We start from the raw sequence: 15,786 nt of genomic DNA, 5'->3' as shown, positions 1-15,786 counted from the left end.
TTTGATATGCTAACATAGTGTCTACCATATAGTGTACATTAAATGTGAGCCCTCTTTCCTATCTCCACTGGGTGTGGTCAACTTCTAGTTTTCTAGGATTTACTAGAAAATTTCATACCTTCTGGGAATATATGGCTTCTGATCATATTCCCTTACCATCTTCATTTTACTAAGCTAAAGTCTCTTAATTTTTTTGTAATTCCCACATTCTTATTTCCTATCTCAGCTACTTTTCTGTTAATTTTTTAGAATTCAGTTTATTTTAGCAGGCATTAATTGAGGTAAGGGGAATTACAGTAGGTCCTGTGGTTACAAATGTAAACAGGATCTCTGTTCTCAGGTACCTTATAGTCTAGTGTCAAGAGTAGTAAACAGACAAAAAATTGCAGTTTGACCTGATAAATTCTGTGATATTGGTAAGCCTGTGACAACACAAGTGAAATATCTAAATCAGATTAGGGAGGATGAGAGATTAAAGGTAAAGGAGCTTGCCATACTTGTTGGCTTTTCTCTAGAGTTGGCAAACATCTGTACCTGTTTTCAAGGTTTAGATTGACCAAGACAGCCTTAACATTCCTTTCAGCTTAATAAAACTTTAGACAGGTTTCTTCCTGACTTATAGGCCCTTGACCTCCCCTAATTTAGAACATTTACTCTAAAAAACATGCAAATTCTTTTTTCACTCCTTTGACACGTAAATCTTCTTCTAGTAATCTTGCCAGATTTACAACCCAGGAATGTCTTTCTCAAGGACATGGGAGCCATTTTTTGAAATGTAATCATCAAGAAAGATAGCACTGCATTCTCTGTGGGAGGGCAAGGGTCTAGCTTCAATAAGTGCTGATTAGCAAACACAGATGGCCTAATCACATTAACCAGCCTCCTCCTAATGTCATCCAGTACCAGTCCACTAGCTCACTCCAGAATTGATAAACTCTCCCACTTTTTGTTTCAGCAGAGTTTAGTCCAATCTCTCTCTCCAATTGCAATAGTTTTGAATAAACTTTTCCTTGCCTGTTTAAGTCTGTCCTTGGACAGGATGCATCCAGGTATTGTACAAGGGGGAAAAAACTGATTTTTGCCCAATAATCTACTCACTGATGCCTGGCACTTGGTCAACTTTTGTAATTGCTGATTAAAATAAGTCTATCATGTCAATGTCTAGGGGGAAATGTTTTCAGTGGCTCTAAACACTTTGAGCAGTGATAAATGAAATCTCTGAGTTCACCATCTTCTAACTGGAACTAGAATTATTTTTCCAAAAATATATTTCTTTACACTTATGCACAAAATGAGCCTCTGCCTCAAAGAGACTGTGAGTAGACTCAAGTATCCACTTGTCCTAATAGCTTTATACTCATTCTTTTGGTATTTCAATTATCTCAAGTGTTCAGAATCATGAATAAAGTTGGGAGCAATTTATGATGATGTTAATCAAGTATAAATTACTCAACAAGGGCTCCCCTTATTATACTCTCCAGGAAGCTCTCTAGAGGATCAGCTCAGGTACTGGCCTCATACTCAGTCTAGATTGAGAGAGGATTTCAAATAATTGATGGTTTTAGCCAAAATTTTGAATTCTAAAAATTGATGGAAATTTGGAAATTCTAAATCAATCATAGTAAATTACAAATTATCATCAAGAAAGACTGCATAATAAAAATTTCTAAAGGTTACTGTAGAAATTAAGCTTAAATTCAAATTTAATTCTAAGGTAAATAAAAATATGTATTCCATTTTCATTTTTTTCATTATAAAGTTTATAAAACCAGAATTTTCCTTCTAATGTGCGCATTTGGTGTACTTGCTTTTTCTTTCCAAAAAAAGTTTCACTAACTTAAGGATGTATACAACATATGGCACCTTAGAATTAAGGAAATATGGGAGAATGATTTTGATTACCTCCTCATGCTACATGAAAGTTAATGTGTTCATTTTATATAGTTATAATTTAAGATATGGTAGAAAGTGGTTTGAACATGATATATACCTTTTTAAAATATATTAGAAACTTATATAACCACCTCACAGTGCCTTTATTTGTCCATTATGAGGTTTAGAATATACTTTACTACTTAAATGAGCTGAGTATGATATTTTATAGTTATACCTTTGCTTTTATCATATATTGTGGATGTAGAGTCTTTGGTCAGAAACATACCCTCTATATTATAAAAACATCATTAGAGAAAAATGCACTATTCTTTTATTATATAATTTAACATGAAAGTAGGACAGATTTTCAGCAAAAGAAGGGAGCTGCATATATTTGGCTTTTACTGGCAGGCCTGTTTCTGCCCAGTAATTACCCAGTCTTTACATACATGTTACAGTTCAGTGCTTTTAAGGAAATACAGCTTTCTTTGATCTCTGATCTTTTCTTCTCAAAAAATACTTAGCAAATACATAGCTATTAGCTCCATATGAAGTGGTGGTATACATCAGGTATTTTTCACAAGCCCACTTAACCAAGGTACCAAGTAATTTGACTAGAATCCAAACTAAATCAGTTGAAGAACTAAGTGTGCAAAAAATCCTGTAACACACTAGATTCCAATGAGCCACAGTTTTATTAACACTGCATCACTTAGCAAACTCAGATGGGGTCTTTGGGTCTTTATGTTGAGTTTCTTTAATTGTCAAATGCTTAAAGCACACTTTATTTATTTACTTATTTATTAAAGAATCATCTTTTTTAAAAAATTTATTTATTTTTGGCTGCGTTGGGTCTTCGTTGCTGCACGCGGACTTTCTCTAGTTGCAGGGAGTGGGGGCTACTTTTCGTTGTGGTGCATGGGCTTCTCATTGCAGTGCCTTCTCTTGTTGCAGAGCACCAGCTCTAGGTGTGCGGGCTTCAGTAGTTGTGGCACAAGGGCTCAGTAGTTGTGGCTCATGGGCTCTAGAGCGCAGGCTCAGTAGTTGTGGCGCATGGGCTTAGTTGCTCCGCAGCATGTGGGATCCTCCCGGACCAGGGCTCGAACCTGTGTTCTCCGCATTGGCAGGCAGATTCTTAACCACTGCGCCACCAGGGAAGTCCCTAAGAGCACACTTTAAATGCAGTTACACAATGAGATCATGATAAGAAATGCTATAGGAATATAGGCATAGAAAAAAAAAAATCATCACTCACATATACCCTGAGCATCTTCTGCTGAAGAGAGAATCTTAACTCCATAATGAGGGTACTAATATATTACATGCTTCTGATAGTAAGTTCTTATCACTTGAGAAATATCATTAAACATTATATCTGTGCAGCTTAATCCTTCTTAACTTGAAATATACCTTTAGAAATAATACTTTAACAGTTTGAGAAAATTCAGCTATTATATAGCTATTTATCTAAATATTTATGTGAGATAATTATGAAAGCATTCTATTAATAATTTTATGAAGACATTGTAATAACAATTTACTCTTAGAATTTTAGAAAAAAAATAGACCAGTAAACGTACTTCTTCTTGTTCAAATTGTGCAAATGAAAATTCTGAAGCTAAGTAAACTGGGCAAAGTATGTTGTTGTTTCATAAGTTAATGAAAGTAAATTTATTTATTAAATTTTTATTTATATTTTCATGGGTTTATAACACATAAGTTTCATGTGTATAATATTATATTTTGACATCTATATACACTACAGTGTGCTCACCACCAAAATGTTAGTTGTCATTTGTCATCATTTTGGTGACCCCCTTTACTCATCTTGCCCTCCCTCCACCCCCTTCTCCTCCAGTAACCACTACTCTGTTCTCTGTATCTATTTCTTTCAGTTTGGTTTGTTCATTCATTTTGTTTTGCTTGTTTTTATATGCCACATATGAGTCAAATCATATGGTATTGGTCTTTCTCCATCTGATTTATTTCACTTAACATAATACCCACAAGGTCCATCCATGTTGTCCCAAATGCCAAGATTTCATATTTTTATAGCTATTATTCCATTGTAAGTGTGTGTGTATCTTCTTTATCCATTCATCCATCAGTGGACACTTAGGTTGTCTCCATATCTTGTCTATTCTAAATAATGTTGTGATGAACACAGGGGTGCATATATCTTTTCAGATTAATGTTTTTGCATTCCTTGGATAAACACCCACAAGTGGAATAGCTACATCATATGATAGTTCTATTCTTAATTTTTTGAGGACTCTCCATGTCATTTACCATAGTGGCTGCACTAATTTACATTCCCACCAAAAGTGCACAGGGGTTCCCTTTTCTTCACTTCCACTCCAACACTTGTTATTTCTTGTCTTTTTGATAATAGCCATTCTAATGGGTGTGAAGTGATATCTCCCTGTGGTTTTGATTTACATTTCCCTGATAGTTAGTGATGTTGAAAATTTTTCACGTGCTTCTTGGCCATCTATATACCTTCTTTGGAAAAATATCTATTCAGTTTCTCTGCTCATTTTTTAATTGGATTGTTAGCTTTTTTGTTGTTGAGTTGCATGAATTCTTTATATATTTTGGATATTAGATACATGATTTGCAAATATCTTCTCCCATTTGGTAGGTTTTCATTTTGTTGATGTTTCCTTTGTTGTACAGAAGCTTTTTAGTTTGATAATAGTCCCATTTGTTTAGTTACGCTTTTGTCTCCTTGCCTGAGGAGACATATGCAGAAAGATATTGCTAAAACCAAAGTTAAAGCGAATACTGCCTATGTTTTCTTCTAGGAGATTTATTGTTTCAGGTCTTACAGTGGAGTCTCTAATGCATTTTGAGTTGATATCTATGTATGGTATAAGATAGTAGTTAAGTCTCATTCTTTTGCATGTGGCTATCCAGAGAAACTAAATTTAGATGCTCTCCATCCTTTCATCACATTTTAAACCCATTCAGATTAATCTGCAAAACTTCATCAAGTGGTTTGAAGGTAGAGAACTTTTTGCTGTCTAGCTGGTTTTTAAGAGTGATTAGGGCAGAGTTATATATCAAATTACTGCAAAAAAACGTTCTGGCTAGTCCATGTCAGTCATTTTCCTAAATTTCAAGGTTATTGATTGCTCAGCTTATCTTATGACTTTAAATTTGAAAGCCTCAAATTAGCAACAAGTTTTCATATGATTCAAAGCAGTAGGGGTTTTACAGAATGATTCTGTTAAATTAATTTTTTCCTCATTTGAAACATAGATGATTAAGATACATATTAATTTATTCAGAAAAGTCATACATTTTTTCAATGGAAAAAGTCTTCCCTTCTGTGCTCCCTAGGGCTATTTGTGTGCAAAATTTAACAAATATTGGTTCAACTCTTTTTTTTTTTCTGATTCAGAACTTCAGCATGAGTGATGATTAGTTGGATGGCTAATGAGACAGTAATCTCCTCAAACATTTTTTAACCCACTTGTACATTCTACATGAAGCAGCAGCTCAGTAAATGTTGAATGAACGAGTGGACAGATCCCACTTACACAGAAGGCTGAATTCTTCTTTAAGAATCTGAGGTTTATTTTGTGGTCCAATGTTTAGAAATGGAAATAGAACTCAAAGTTCCATTTGACTTATAACGTGACTTCTGTCCTCAGCAGATGGTTAAAAGGGTTAGTTCTACCAGTGGCTTCAGAAAACATCAAAAGGTGTTAGCGGAACCATGATATTTATGGTATATATTTGATTGTTTCAAGAACTGAGTGAACAGGTATTACTTGTAAGGGCAATCAGGTGCCAGTTTCAATGATAAGGCCCGAACTGCAGGGGTTTCACACTCAGCCCCGCTACTTGTTAATTCTGGCTTAACTCATTATGCTTCCTGATGCTGCCACACAGCTCCTTATTTTGAGGTAATAGGTGATTTGACTATGCTTTTTTGTTTGTTTGTTTTTCTAATGTTACACAGAAAGCTAGAGTCGAAATTTTGTGTGTAGTCTGAGAATGATACTTTGGATATATTGCCATTTATGATAAGCCCAGATTTACATGTTTACCTCGAACCGGAAAAAAATTGCTAACTAGAATTTCCCCCGTAAAAGTAATTACTGACAATGTCTTCCTCCTTAACCACATGGACCTATATCAAGGCTGCTTATTTGCGCAAGATACCAAAGTTGTTACAGCAGGACTATGCTATCAGAAGCAGCTTTTCTGCCAGTGGGCTGGGCCAGCTTTTGCAAACTACAGGAAACCTGGGTTCATAAAATAACCTAAGGGACACTCCTGATCTAAACTCAAACAGAATGAGGTTAATACATAAATCCTTGCAGGAAGTTTGGACACTGAAAAGATCTGTCACTTAGGATGGCGATTCAGCTTAACAAATGAGACAATGAGACTGATGGAATATGTCCTTTCCAAGGAAGAAGTTACAATGATTTCCATTGATACTATCCGTATTTCCACAGTCCTCTGTTTCCAGGAGGTTATACATAGTATCACAGAAGAACCCTGAGAATAGATAATCAAGCCTTTATAAAGAATCAGAGAAATATATTAAATGTCTCTTAACAAGGAGAATTGAACTTTTTTACTTATAATAACCATTATTATCATTATAGAATTATTATATTGTTCCTAATATTTTATTATTAAATAAATAATTATTATCTGCAGAGAAGGCAGATTGGAATCACATAAATGTTACGTCACTGAAAACTAATCAATACACACACAAAAAAATGTGCTAAGGCTACACTAGGGAGTCTCACTTCTGATCTCAAGGTTATGCCACTTTATCCCAATTTCTCAACAAAACTCTTTATCAAACGTATTGTATCTTATCCCTCACTATATTGGAACTGTTTCAAAAGGGATCTTGTTAGTCATTTTCTTAAAAAAAAAAAGAGAAATCCATGTCATGCCTTTTCTATGAAATATTTGGAGGTTGCTATGACAATGTTATTTGTAGCTCAGCCCACAATTCATATTCTTCAGCTTTTACCCAAAGTAACCTGGTTCTGCTTGCTAGGTATCATCTTCTAAGACTCCAAGAGATATTGCCGAAGTTTTCTCCAGAGACTGGGATTGGAAAACTGACGGCATTATTAAATGCTGAATTTTAAAAAAATCATTTCTATTTTGAGCACCCTAACACAGTTATCTTCAATTTGCATAATCCTTTTTTTTTTAAACAAGGATGTACATTTTTACATGGTTGTAATTACAGCAAACACAGGGTTTTGTGTTATTCCTTCACTATTTCCAATAACGAAAGCATTTTTCATATATTACAATTGGGGGATTATTTTAGTGTTAAAGAATACATGAAATTTAATGGATACAATCTATATTTAATTTAATCGGATCCCTATTACTAGCTATTTGTCTTCATTTTTTTCCTTATTACAGATAGATTCACAAATAACATTATTATGAATTTTTTTTTTTTCCTCTACAGGATTGTTTCTTTAGAATGAGACAGGGGTTATGGTTTGTTTGGCTTGTATCGACAGTATTTATAAAAGTGTAAATCTGAATGTGTTTAGGTGAGACAAGTACAGTAACCTGTATTCCCCCTTGCCTTCCGCCAGGCCAGCACTGCACATTTAGATTACTTGCTTGACCTTGAAAACATTTGAATTTTGACTCCTGGATTACTGGGTCAAAGGGGTAAGTATCTTTATGATTTTCAATAACAATTATCATTTAACTCTTCTAAACCAGTTATACATGTATTTCAATGTCACCAACTTTCATTTATTTGAGTACTTTTCAAACGTTAGGTGCTGTATAGGCATTGGGGACACAATGATGAAGTAAGACAATGAACAGGGAGTTACAATGCAGTGTGAATTAATCGAACTTAGAATAGGGTACTAAGGGAACCCATAAGAGGGGCAGAAACAAGTCTTCTCCAAATCGGGTCATTACATGGGGAAGTGGTGGCAAATAGAAGTACGGAGGAAGGAGAGAACTCCAGGCAAAGAGAGTACCACATGCAATGGCCTGGAAAGCATAAAGCAAGCATATTTTAAGTATTATGAGAATGTAGAGGATGAGGTTAGTGTTGAAAGACATGAATATATATGAAAAAGCATATATATATATATATATATATATATATATATATATATATATATATGATTTTATAACGTAGTCATCATTAGGTATCATTTAATAATTTTTGTAAAATTTATTAACTCTATAAGCATGTTATACATGTAAAGTAGATTTAATATGCATCGCATCTAAGAAAATCCAATTCCTGACATAATCAGCAGAATGAAAAGTGACACAGAGATTAGAAAACTCCCCAGCACTTGAGAGAAGAGAGGTTTGTGCAGTTTGATGGCAGCACAGGCCCATGTGTAGAAGGGGAGGTGATAGAGCAGCAGTGATAGGTTAGAACAGTTGGAGTGCCTCGAGGGCCAGGCCAAGGAGTCCACTTTGTATTAATTCAGTGGTCAATGAAATAACATAGCAATTTTAGAGGAAACAAAATTATAATTAAAACTGTAGAGGAAACACTAATTCCTTTCACTAAAGCAAAATTCAGAACATCCTGGTGTCAGCACTAGAAAACAATCTCCAGGTAATTGAAGCAGGAAAACCACATCCATTTAGGGGTTCTCTCATTTTCATTATGACTACTACCACCATAGCAGCCTCTAGGCTTCCATTCTAACACTTTTGTCCAGGTATGGAGCAATCAAAAACATCTTGCTTTGTTTTACTTTAGTACAAATGTTATAGAAAAGACATCAAAAGAATTTATTAAGTGATAACAGAGAATAACTGAGAAACAGAGGGTGTATGAAATATATAAACAGTCTAGTTTACAAAGAACTACTTTATTCTTTATAGAACATTGTTAGCCCATAGTCCATGTTATTCTACATTGGACACCAAGTATCTATTAACCCTATGAAATAATATGTAAGACATTATGTGCATTTATATAGTGTTTGTATAAAGGATGTGATGGAAGGGGACCTCTACTAATAGATAGAAAAGAAATTCTTGTAATTGTCTGTTATGCAAGCCAAAAGCAGATGGGGTAATTTGCCAGAAATAATACTATAAGGGATATAAGTAATTTGGTCCAAGTACACAGCTCTCTGGCTTGCATTATTCAAGGGGAAATTTTAGAATGTCTGGAAGCAGAGGTCTTACCCACTGTTCAAGACATATGAGGTCTCTGAGAATTTCTCTGAAATCACACTGAACATCTTGTGTACATGTATGTGTGTGTGTGTATCTCCTGGGAAGTCTTTAAAAGGCTCATAAGCTCTTTTATGGCACTTCTTCATTTCACTTCTGTGCTGGGCCTCCCCAGTTATGAAAGCAGAAGTTTCAGCCTCTGAGACTGTGGGCACAAGTCAGCAGGTGGTGACAGCTTTCTCTTCCAACACTGCATCTTTTAAGCATTCTTAAGAAAGCAAGCAGCCATCAGTTATGAACATCATTCAGGTGACGTTCTGTATGTATGAACTGTATTTGAGATTAAAAGACGGGGAAGAGATGGGAAGTGAGTAGACATGAGACTATTATAGGGCTGAGGAGAAAAGTGGCAGAATCTAATTACGATGGGATCAGTGGGAATACAGAAATGAGGATGGGCAGAGGATGCACATCTTGGTATTTGGTATATACCACAGGGTTTTTTTCACCAAGTTGTCATTCTGTGTTGGAAAACAAAATTGGGGGAAAAATAAAATCAAAGAGTAAGTCAGTGCTTGGCATATAATAGGAATGTAATAAATTTTGGAAAGACTCACACTACCATGGTGAAACTTTTAGTATTAAACATATATTTAGTATTAAACATATATTCATTTGCAGAACAGACAGTAGTTGGACTTTTATATTACTAATGCTTACAATACTTCAACTTCTGGTCATCTTATACAAGTTCATTAGACCACTGATCATTGTTGCAATAGAGTTCTGAAAGTTTAATTTTGAGCTGTGAATGAGAAATGAGGTCATGGCACAGATGAAGACAGGCAATGAAACTATAAAATTGGTAAGCTTGGTCTATGAGAACCTATATGAGCAAAGAATCTGAAAAAGAATAGATATATGTACATGTATAACTGAATCACTTTGCTGTACACCTAAAACTAACACACTGTAAATCAACTATACTTCAATAAAATTATTTTTTTAATTAATTAAATAAAATTAAAAAATGGTAAGCTTGGTGAACTGTAGTTGACCTCGTTCAGGAAAGTATAAGTGGGCACTGGTTCTGGAGGATACAGGAGTGGTTTGAATAGAGAGAGGGCCAACTTTACTTCCTAACAGTAAGTGAAAATTAGGGGAATACAGAGAGTATAGAATAATAATCAGAAAGTAGCATAAATGTAAGAAGCAGGCTGGCTCTTCTTATACTAGAGAAAGAGAAAGCTAAATTTGTGGTGGAGATGGTCGGGGAATCATTTGAAACAATCCAGATTTCAATTGAAGTGAAGAGGTCAGAAAATATTAAGGATAAATAAAGCTTAGTTTATTCATTAGGAACATGGAAGTTAGAGGTAGTAAAAAACAGTCTCAAAATGATAATTCTCTAATTTGATAATTCTGAACTAATCAGAAAAAAATATGAACTATAGTGCACATTAAGTCAATGTTGAGGAAAATGATGTATTTTTTTGAGTACAATTCAGTTGTTATTTTACAATGCTTTAACAAAAGTATACATTAAATACATAGAATTTTATATATACTATACTATATCTATAAGTATACTTTTTAGTATAGAAAATTACAAAATTATCTAATCACTTAAAAGAAAATAGCATTATCCTTCTCACAAAGTTCTGAAATTAAGGAAAAAAATTATGAAGATATAAAGTATTCACTGAAGTTTCTGAAATAGTCAGAAAGCTTGAATCAAAGAGAGATTACATTTAGGAAGGATGTGTTATTGTTTAATCAATGGTTAAAGAAATAGAAAAATTAAATGGGAACACTTTTCTGTTAACCTTTCCCCTCTGGCGGCTAGTATAAATAAGGGAGCTAGTTTCGGACTCTCCATTTCCCTTGAACAGGTGTTAACTTCTTCCTAGAGGGTTTAACTTCATGGTTAAGAGCATGGCCTCTGGGCTCAAATCTTTTGTGCCTGAATCCTAGACATGTCACTTGTTAAGTGTGCAACTTTTGGCAAGTTTCTTACTTTCTCTAAGTCTCAATATTCAACTGTGTAATGTGGATAATATTTGTGAGGGTTAAATGTCACTGACAAATGGTAATTGGTATACCTTTAAGCGCTCAATAAATTTGTCTATCAGGAGGAGTTTGGACATAGAGGGAGATGGTAAATAGATTCAGAAGGGAAATGTTAGAATTTGTTTAGAATGAACAGTTTCGAGGAAGATAACAACTGAAAGGGGGGGTCCTCCTTCCCATTCAGCTGCTAGAAAAAGAGGTGTGTTTAACAGGACAGAGAAAACAGGTTGAAAACTGGTGGCCCTGCGGGCATTGGAGTAGGGGAAGCATGTTAGAACTGTTTCACACACAGACCGAAGAAGCTAAATAGTACACATCCAACAGAGCTGTGGATATCTATTTCAGTATCTGTGGGTCTATCTGTACGATGTTTCTCTTGAAAAGTCAGCAAGCGCTGTGAAGATAGAGCTCCAATCCTCTCTGACACTTGTTTAGGGGAGGGGCAGCAGCAGAGAAGTCTCAGAGTGTTAAGATAATCTACAAATACCTGCAGGGACATACATTACTACTTTCCACTTTCCTCCTGGTATCAGAGCTCTCAAAGTAGTTTATACCCTTTCACTGCCTTATTCATTCCCTTCATGCATCTTCCACAATCAGGCTTCTGTTTCACATTTTTTACTTCATTTTCCTCTGTAATGTTGTAATTGCAAAAATTAAGTGAACTTGCCTCAATCCTCTTCCTTCTAGTCCTCAATGAACTATGAAGTGGTAAATATATATCTTCTCTTTCTCTTATCTAGAAATCCACCCTTTAGGGTGTGAAATCCCACAGTGTGTAAGACAAAATTGTTCTCTTATAATTAACTGTGTATATATAAACCTTCGTATTCATTATATACCTTTATTATATTCAGTTGTTATTCATAATATATTTATTATATTCATATGTATATAATGAATGAGAATATCAACTTTATCCCCTTAAATTTAAGCCCTCCAGGTAATAAATATTTTTGTCTTTATGAGCTACATAGTTCCCTAACACATATTCTTTCTTTTTTTCCTTTTCTTTTCTTACAACCTTTTCAAAATGTAATAACCATTCTTAGCCCAAGGATAGATTTGACCTGTGGGCCATAGTGTGCTTACTGATGCTTTAAAATAAATAACTCTGAATTTGAGAGAAATACAACAAAACTCAATCATCAGTTATTGATGTTGGATATGGTACAATTTAATGCAAGTGAGCGACAAGTACTATGGTGAGAATATGCTTATCAGTTCCCAACACATCTGAGGAGTGAAGGTAAGTTGTGTGAAAGGAAAAGAGAAATGGAGTCATTACTGGTGTGGAGAGCTCTCTCAAATGGAGCCTCTGAGGAAGCCACTGAGGAAGTGTGACTTAGGCACATCTCAGCCGAGATGGAATCTGAACTTTGAATACCTATTGCTTTGACACAGGCATCCAGAGCATCTGCCCACATTCCAGAAACTCAAGATACTTATCGGACCCTTACCCTAAAATAACTTGTGACAAAGAATCCCTTAAGGACAAATGTTTCCTTTCCTGTGTCAGAGTCAATCATAATTCCTGCCAGACAGCTTTAACTACCTTGTACCTTTTATCTTTATAAGTCCCTGACTCTTTCTCTTCCACAAAACATCTTTGGGTTTTACCTGAATCTGTGTCTCCAGGATTGCAATTATTAAGACCCCAAATAAAACTTTGTTCTCTGCAGCCTCAATACTGATTACTGTTCGACAGTTGGGCCCCATAGTTTACGAATAAGTGAGACAAGTTCTTATCTCTTGGTTCATGCCTCTGATCTCCTTTTTCTTGTTCAATTTAAATGTCATTTCCTAAGAATGACTGCCTCCTTATATTGAGATAAAGTTCTAATTTTCACCTTAGATCTAGTCATGTGACAAAGGAATTATTTTATTCCTTTGTCACATGACAAAGGAATGAGAAAATATACTCATTTTCTCAATCTCTTATGGATTGCTTTCACTTTGATACAGCAAAAATGTTACTGTTGAGAAAATTGTTTCTTTTGCCTGTTAATTTGATCCCGTCAACCTTTTCTTGTACATTTTCTATGCTACATTTAATCAATTTAAATTACTGACAGTTGATTTCCAGGCCTACCAATATACCACTTCTGCCTTTCAATACTCACTCACCTTGTTTCTTTGCACTTCTCTTTTCTGTCATTTTTGCTTCAAATTGCTCATATTTAAAAAGTCCTCCTGCAATATCATGCATAATTCACTCACAGATGTGAGGAGGAACAGCTGTAACATCTTTCTGCCAAGGCATACACTCATTCACAAGGCCCAGTGGTTTCTCAGTTGTATGTAGGATTTTTCAGCTGGGATGGGTCTTTTATCATCTTCAAACATGCATGACTCAGCCACACATACTACCTTCATACAGTCTTCCCGGCTATAAAGTTTAGAACAAGCTTTGACTCCCAAGTATCTGCTATGGTCTGAATGTTTTATATGTCGAATTCCTATGTTGAAATTCCTATGTTGAAACTCTAATGCCCAATGTGATAGTATTAGTAGGTGAACTTTTGGGAAGTGCTTGAGTCGTAACAGTGGAACCATCATGAATTAAATGAATGCCTTATAAAAGAGGCTCCAGAGAGATCCCCTGCCCTTTCTACCATGTGAGGACACAAGGAGTTGGTGTCAGCTTATGAACCAGGAAGAAGGTCCTCACCAGAAGGCAAACATGCTAACACCTCAGTCTTGGACTTCCCAGCCTCCAGAACTGTGAGCAATAACTGCTGTTGTTATAATCTACCCAGTTGGTGGTATTTTGTTATAGCAACACGATTGGAGTAAGATAGCATCTTTCTACCCTAGAGGAATAATTCCTAGACTAATTACCTAGTAAAATTTGTGCATTACCTCAACATACACCAAGTGATGCTGGATGAGGTAAAATCCAGAAACAAGGTTGCTGAAGAGTTTTGTCATGATCTACTATCACATACTATCACATACCTCAGAGATACTACATATTTACTCGTGTTAGGAGCTTCACGTGGCAGTGGTTTTCTTCATGGCAGTGTGAACACCAGCATCACTGTTACTTGCTACTCTTAAAGGAGCCTGAATGCTTCACTCCTCTTCCTTGTTTGAGAGCTATTCCAGTTTTCACTTGGCTGATCTTCAAGCTACTTATCATAAGTGCCCATTCTCTTGATTTTCAGGAACACTCATTACTATTATATCGCTCAGGGCAATTTTAGAAGTTTAAAGCAATGAAGAGTAACTTCTTATGATAAGAAAAAAGAATAAGGTGGATTGTTGTTCATTTATTGATTATTTATGAGTAGCTGTCATATGCCAGGCATTGGGGCATTGTGCTTTTGATATCAGAAGCAGTCCCTGCTTTCAAGTGGTCTCTGCTAAAGCTGGGAGGAGTTTCAACTGGACAGAATAGTATAACATAATGAGTAGAAAAGTGCCAGGACAGGGTGCCAGGGTGGGAAGGAGGACACAAAGAAAGAACGAGTTTATCATGAAATATTTTTGAAGAACAGGACACCTGATTTGTGTTTTGAAGGTAATGTAGAAGTGTGAAAGACAACAAAAGAGTTTCAGAAATGAACATTCTAGGCAGAGGCTACAGCAAGATTTAAAAAGCAAGAGGGCACAAACCACAGAGCTGATCTCCTTGAGCTATGTGGCTGCTTCCCACTAGCTATCTATTTCACATTTGGTAGTGAGTGTATATATGTCCCGTGACCACCTAGAGGGGTGGGATAGGGAGGGTGGGAGGGAGACGCAAGAGGGAAGAGATATGGGGATATATGTATATATATAGCTGATTCACTTTGTTATAAAGCAGAAACTAGCACACCATTGTAAAGCAATGATACTCCAATAAAGATGTTAAAAAAGTAAAATAAAATTTTAAAAAAGACAAGAGGGCATAAAGAGCAATGGTGGTTCTAAAGAACTGCCAATAGGTAAGTATGACTGGAGTATAAGATCATTTGAGCAAGTAATGCAAAAGATACCAAAATTTGCAGTGGATAATCTAAGGTAAAGATATATCACCTTTCTTTCTTTCACTCTAGAAATATTTACTGCGTGACTCGTATGTGCCAATGATTGTTGTAGGTTCTGCAGTGAAAAAACCATGACTCTACCTGCATGGAATTTGCATTCTACCTAGGGAAGAGATAGAAAATAAACCAATACGAAAATATTGATATATTATTTGGCAGATGGGAACAAACATATGGAGAAAAATATATCAGAGATGGAATAGAGCATGTGTCGGTTAATGTGTGCACCTGCATGGGGATGCACAACAGTTGTTTTTTATAGGATGATCAAGGTCTCACTGATGTGGTGACATTTGACCAGAGACTTGAAGGTAGTCATATCCTATCTATTATCATAACCTCTAGTGTCATATTCTATTTATATGTGTATGGATTACTTTTATAGAACATTTCCAGAAGATGAAATTGTAAATGCAAGGGCCTTTGGATGGGAGAACGTTGAGTGTTGAAAGTACAAGCTAAGATGCTGGTGTTCCTGGTGTGGAAAGAGTGAGAAGAGCAGTGGATAAACTGGATAGCTGGTGGTGGTGAAGGGGGTGCAGAATAGATAGGGCTTTTAAGAGTCTCTTTAAGTACTTGTTCCCTTATGGCTCCCCACCTCTTAGACAGAATCAAGGAAATGTCTAGCCCCAGGCAGTGGAGAATA

The 15,786-nt window shown here is 35.6% G+C and overlaps 1 protein-coding gene across 4 annotated transcripts in view; it reads right to left on the bottom strand.

Annotated features, from left to right (window-relative positions):
- Nucleotides 1–15,786, bottom strand: part of PKIA (cAMP-dependent protein kinase inhibitor alpha) — a 99,505-nt gene that overhangs the window by 58,912 nt on the left and 24,807 nt on the right. The window contains exon 2 of one of the 4 annotated variants that reach the window (XM_081258288.1): nt 9,760–9,825. The exons of the other annotated variants lie outside the window; for them this stretch is intronic. The gene's annotated coding sequence lies outside the window, so the exon portion shown is untranslated. The remainder of the gene's footprint in view (nt 1–9,759; nt 9,826–15,786) is intronic. 4 annotated transcript variants of the gene reach the window in all.

This window comes from Mesoplodon bidens, assembly GCF_964165515.1.
Source record: "Mesoplodon bidens genome assembly, chromosome: 16".
Lineage (NCBI taxonomy): Eukaryota > Metazoa > Chordata > Mammalia > Artiodactyla > Ziphiidae > Mesoplodon > Mesoplodon bidens.
This window is presented reverse-complemented; position numbering and strand designations above follow the sequence as displayed.